The following is a 6,347-nucleotide window of genomic DNA, read 5'->3' as shown; positions in this document are numbered from 1 at the left end:
GTGCAATAGACTCTATGGTGTTTGAGGTTGTTGAATTGGGTGTAGCAACAATGATTTGTCACACTAACAGTAAAATGAAAGGTTATTTATTGTTTTAAACGTTAGTAATTGCTACGAAATAACATAATTTATATGTAGCACATCAAGTTTTTATTGATGCCTGACTTTAGCAATCACTCGATATTTTGATATATCTTTTTATAAGTTTGAGTTCATGTAACTTATTTTAGAAACTTGAGCTCACAAACTTTCTCTTATTTGGTCTCTGTATGGTAAAATTATGTCATTCTATAATCTCTGTTCGTTCAGTCAGTGGTTGTGAACTCTCTTCTAATGGCCCACTTCATTGATCGTGTTATACCAAGACATATTGGATCGAGTAAACAATAACATCAGTTAGCCAAATCAAAAAAATATTATACGGAGAGCGGAGATAATCAATAAAAAATCTTGAGATTTTTTTGTTAGATAGTTTACGTGGATATTGTTGTAAGCCATCACAACACACGGGCAACCGACTAGTTGTATTTTACGATCTAGTGAGAGCATCCTGGCCTCTACACGTTAGCGAGAGCATCTTAGCCTGTACAGCGCGCAAGCACATCGCGGGGGGGGGGGGGGGGGGGGGGGGGGGGAGGGGGGGGGGGGAGGGGGGGAGAAGAAGAGCGTTAAAGACATTACCTTTGTTGCGCACTCTGCGCCATTGGCAGGGGCATACCGGCTGCTGGTAGACGTGAATCTCCCGATGGGCAGCGGCGTTGCCTCTGCCTCCCCCGCGTCCACGGCATGACCTGGTGGAGCACTGGACTACTGGAGGGTGTACCGATGGAGGATGGAGCCAGCGAGCCACCGCGACACCACCGTGGCCCATGGAGCAGTGGAGGTACCGACATCATGCATCAAGCCTTAGGCGTGGGTGTGGAGCCACCGGCATGCGTGAGCTAGCGAGGTAGGGGCTAGGGGCGGACGGTGATGACGCTCGGACGGGCAGAGAAGACGTTAGACGACACCGCCACCGCCACAAATATGGGAAAAATTTTCTGCGAAAAAAATCGAAAAAACCGAAAATCGTGTTTTTCGGTGGGCTCAGTTTTTTTATTACCGTTCAAATTTTTCAGCACTTTTAAATTTTGCTGCGCCAATTGTAAAGTTATTTGTTTGGACTATAAAAAGGAGGCCCAAAACATTACCCACATATATAAAATTGAAACCCTAACTCATTTGCTCACCTCGCGTCCTCACGCGGTCACTTTTGGCTAGGAGGAAGCGGCCGCCGCCCAGCAGCCGCCCTACCGCACACGGCGCACAGCGCCTGCAAGCAGCTCGCCTGCGCGCTGCTTCTCATTCATCGGCGTCCACCTTTTGCTCGAACAGCTCTATGCCCCTGCCTGCCACGAGCTCGGGACAACTGCACTCAGCTCAGGTCTCTGGCTGCCACGACGCTGTGCTCAGGTATGTCAGCTGCATCTCCTCCTTCAATCTCCCAGTCGCTGTTGGTGCTGAGCCGACGTCGATGCCTTCTCAGCGTCGTGCCCGTGCTTGCTGTTACTACTGCCATGCTTGCCTCCTCCGTCCCGCTTGAGTGCTGATTGCTGAGTTTACTCTAGTTTGAAGCTCCTCCATGAAGTGCGCATGATTGACCATCCTCGCGAGCGTCGTGCTAGTGCTGCTACTCAGGCAGAGAAAGGAAAGGCCATGGCCGATGACGGTACATCTTCAAATATTGCTGGTGTGGTCGTGTTGGATCGACATGGTAATTGCTTTCATTGTTTTATATAAAATATCTAACTTTAGATTTAATTTTGACAAACTGAAATGATGAAATGTTGTACAATAGGATATGGATTTCAATCCAATGCACATGTTTATGACCATTGTAAAATACCGGTATACTACTTGTTACAAATTTTAGAATAATACTTTTGGATTTCTGTACAAAGTTATGGTCAGATAGATTTCTATCTAGTGTACATATTTATGACCATTGTGATAAATTGTGAGACCTTGCATATATGACATATTTGCTAAAATAGTGTTATGTTTTCTAACGTAGGGAAACCAGTGAAGTTAAATGGACCAATTGATGTGACTTGGAGCCATGGTGAGCCATATCCTAGACCACATGGGGCTGACTTTAAGTGATTTTATTGTTTAACCACCAAAAAAGGCGGCTGGGGGGTGCCTCGATTAAAGAGCATCTAGGTCACATATCTGGGAGTGTGGAGGCATGTCGTAAAGTGCCAAATCATGTGAAGGACCTAATGTCTCAAAAAGTAACAGATGTGAGAATTAGGAGGGCACGTGGTAAGAAGCTCCGTCTGTTTGTTGAAAAGGAGGTTACTGCAACAAGACAAGGTTATCAAAGTGCAAGAATTCCTCTTGATGAACAAGCACATATTGATATGGCAATGAGAAAATCATTGAGGGATTCTTTTTCCACATTGGAACATGATAGTTGTCCACCTTTTGGTAAGTCAACGGGTAGTGCAAGTGGAGCTGCAAGTTGTTCTATAGGGAAGCAAAGTAGGTTGTCAAGTTACTACAAGAATACACAAGATATCTCTAGAGGTCCTTTTGACATTGACTTGGCACGTAGTAGGACACAAGTGCAGCCACACATAAATGTTATGCTAGAGAAGGGTCATAAGGAGAAGCTAGGGATAGCATTGGCAAAATGGTTCCATGCTAATGACATTCCTGGAAGAAAGAAAGTCTGCCCATACTTCCATTCAACACTTAACTTAGCTCAACAACTTGGTGATGGAGTACCAATTCCACGTGGGAGAGAAATAGATATTGGATATGAATTATGCAGACATGGAGGCTCACATGGATAAATTCAAAGAGGATTGGAAGGATTATGGAGTTACAGTCATGTGTGATTCTTGGACAAGTAAACACTTGTTCAGTTAGCCGACCTTACTTTATGTTGGTATTCATAAATGACCTTACTTTTGTGTTTCTATATCATGATTGTACAAGTCCTACCATGATGTCCATTATTAATTTTATGATCTTTTGCAATGGGCGTATGTTCTTCCACAAGTCAGTAAATGCAACTGGACTAATTCAAAATTTTGATTATATCTATGGAATTATATCTGACGTGGTTGCTGATATTGGGATCAACCATGTTGTTCAGATCATCACTGATAATGGCTCAAACTATAAAAAAGCCTATCAAGACTTCATAACAAAATATCCACATATTACTTGGCAGCCATGTGATGCACATACCATAAATTTAATGCTAAAGGATATAGGACGATTTCCTGATGTTGCAGAAGTAGTGGATAATGCAAAGAGAATTTGTAGATTCTTCTATAATCATAATAGGTTATAGTTCAATTCTGTTTTGTCATATTTCATTGTTGTTTTGTCATAATTCATATACATTGTTGTTTCATAATTTATTGTTGTTTTTATTGTAGGTTACATGCTATGATGCGAGAAAAAATTGGTGGTGTGCTAGTTCGGTGGAACACAACTAGGTTTGGTACTGTTTTTATTTTTCTGCAGAGTTTTTTGGATAGAAAAGATAAATTTAAGTTGTCGATGACATCAACCGATTGGGAGAACTGTAAGTGGGCTGGTGAAGAAGATCATGACTTCACATATGATTGTTTGACAAAAAACAAATGGTGGACTGACATGGACAAGGTTTTGAAAGCGGTGTCCCCAATCTACTCTGTACTTTGTTTAGCTGATCAAAAGAAGAGTGTGTCTATGTCGTCTTTTCTTCTAAAAATGATGAGTGCTATGGCTAAAATACGATCTAATTTGGGTGATGATCCTATCAACAAAAATCCGTGTGATAGATTAATGCAAGTAATCAATAGAAGACTTGACTATATGCTCAAATGATACTCTTATGCTTGCAGGTATGTGCTAAAGCATGATAGTTATTGATGTTGTTGCCCTTAATCAATTATTATTGCCCTTCAATTTTTCTAGCTGATTAAACATTATAGTTATTGATTTGTTGCTGCCCTTTTATTTTCATAGCTGCTGCCCTTAACCCTGAAGCGCTATATACTTCCAAAATGGCAAGAACACCAAAGTTCCAACATGCTGTGACAATGGCCATAAAGAAACTTTCAAGCTCATCTTCAAAGGCTTTAGCTGCAATTGATCAATATACTTTCTTCAAAAGCAAGCTGGGTTATTTGGAGGAGAAGAGGCTAAAGATTCAACACTTAATGGCCGCGCAAATGCAGGTAAGTCATGTTGTCTAGATTTATTCTTGTGTTGTCCTTGAGAGTTGCCTCTTTATTTGTGGTGATTGTTCTATTTTTCATATTTTCCTAGCTGATTGGTGGGATCAATATGGTGGAGACTACCCAGAATTACAAGAGTTTGCATGTCGTATTGTTTCTCAATGCATGTCCTCTAGTGGTTGCGAATGTAATTGGAGTACCTTTGCTTTGGTTCATACCAAATTGTGAAATCAGTTGAGTTATGATAAGTTGTATAAACTAATTTATGTTCACTACAACTTGAAGTTGTGCATTCAACATTTTGAAACTAATATGGAAAGTCTTGACAAATCAAAAACTCTAAAGATAGAAACATAGATCCATGTAGCATCATGATAGATGTTGCTATGTATGATGAAGGCAACCCGATTATGGAATGGTTGTGTAGTTCTAGGAGTGAATCAGTGCCGACACTTGATGAAAATGATGAGCCTGAATCCCCTAACAGACCAGGTGGATTCGTTTTAGTGGAGTTAGGAGGATTGAATGAAGAAGAGATGGTTCTTTTAAATTCTAGGATTGGTCCTGGTAGGAAAAGGAATGTTGTAGAAGAAGATATTGGAGATGATTTCCTATCAGATAGTAGTGAGGGAGGAGGTAGCACAACCTACGAGAAGGTTAAGTACATCTAAGATTATAGATGCGTTGTCTCACTGTTTCAAAAAGTTCATTTAACTAATTAATTTGTCGTCTTACTATTGGAAAATACAATGATCTAATCTTCAAGCACAGGCACAAGAATATGGCGTATAAATGGACTGATTAAATGGCAAGATTTTGAACATGTGGCTCTATTGTATCAACTGTGTGCTCTGTTCAGTTTCAGCACAATATTGCTGCCATATTTGGTTCATGTGGCCTAACAATATTTAGAAATGTGATTGATTTCTATGCATTATTTGAACTATGGACTACCAAATATTTGTGATTCAACACTAGTGTTATATTCACTGGTGCATGGATGCTGCCAAAGAACTTTATTTATGTAATATTTGGTTTATTTGAATTGTCTTATTATTCTATGTTCTCTATGGATATATATCCGCAGTCAATTTGTGATTCATTTTTCCATTTATAGAATGGTTATATGTATACAGTGACATTAGGTGGTTTAGAAACGATCTATATGTTTTTTATTAAACGGAGCTGTTCTTTCTAAATTTTGGCCGATTTTTTTTGAGAAAAACAAAAAAAATCAAGAAATTCAAGAAACACGTTTCTCGGCGAGCTCCAGTTTTTTGGCTACCGATAAGGTAAACCCTGCTGTCGTGACATCTCGCCACAGTTAGATCACGTACAGTGCTTAGGATGCGGCGCACATCGTCCTTGGTCAGGAGCGCGGGGGTCGGGGAAACCCCCTCTTCTGTGGTGGCGCCCATGACCTCCAGCCTCCACCTCAGCGCTGATGGAGCCTTGGATCATAGATAGAGACTCGTTTGTATCATCTAGACGAAAGTGGGGCTTACATGGATAGTTTGTTGCGGAGGCTAAGGTTGTGGAGATGAAAGCGAGTGAGGCGAATGGCAGGGCGGAGGGGAAGGCGAGCGAGGCAGGCAGATGCATAATTGTTGGAGATGGTGCACGACTTGAAAGTGCTGAATGGGCTAGGAGGCAAGGCATGGGCAGACGTTGTTGTGGAGCTCTAGAGGGCGAAGGTTATGGAGGGCGTCAGGCTAGGAGGCCAGGCATGGGCGGAGGTTGTTGAGGCGCTCTAGCGGATGGAGGTTGCTTATGTCAATGTACCATTTTTTGGGATGTTTGGGATGCGATGGTTGTTCGACGCACACGAAACACATGGGCGACAAATGAAAACAAATGATTGTCGACTGTTGAAACTAGTGCATTATAGTAGTAGAGATGTTGCTCATGATTAGAAGAAGCAATCGATTATGTCATAATGTCACCTCTCGGACCTACGTGTAGGGGTGGTGCCTCAACAATTGGTTGTATAAAATCTTGTACTTCATATGGACGATCAGTAGGGGCTGGAACCTTTTCAATTATCTCTAGAATTTCTTCAAGTTGCATCTTGCTCTCACAAACTCCTTTTTGAGAGAAACTTTCTCCAAAAGACACCATTCTAGGCAACAA

The 6,347-nt window shown here is 41.4% G+C and overlaps 1 pseudogene; it reads left to right on the top strand.

Annotated features, from left to right (window-relative positions):
* The first annotated feature begins 786 nt into the window (after positions 1-786).
* On the top strand, positions 787-4,888 carry LOC103649081 (uncharacterized; annotated as a pseudogene).
* The last annotated feature ends 1,459 nt before the right edge of the window (positions 4,889-6,347 follow it).

The sequence above is a fragment of the Zea mays genome, chromosome 2, assembly GCF_902167145.1.
Source record: "Zea mays cultivar B73 chromosome 2, Zm-B73-REFERENCE-NAM-5.0, whole genome shotgun sequence".
NCBI lineage: Eukaryota > Viridiplantae > Streptophyta > Magnoliopsida > Poales > Poaceae > Zea > Zea mays.
Note: the sequence above shows the minus strand (reverse complement) of the source record. Positions and strands in the feature narration are given on the sequence as shown.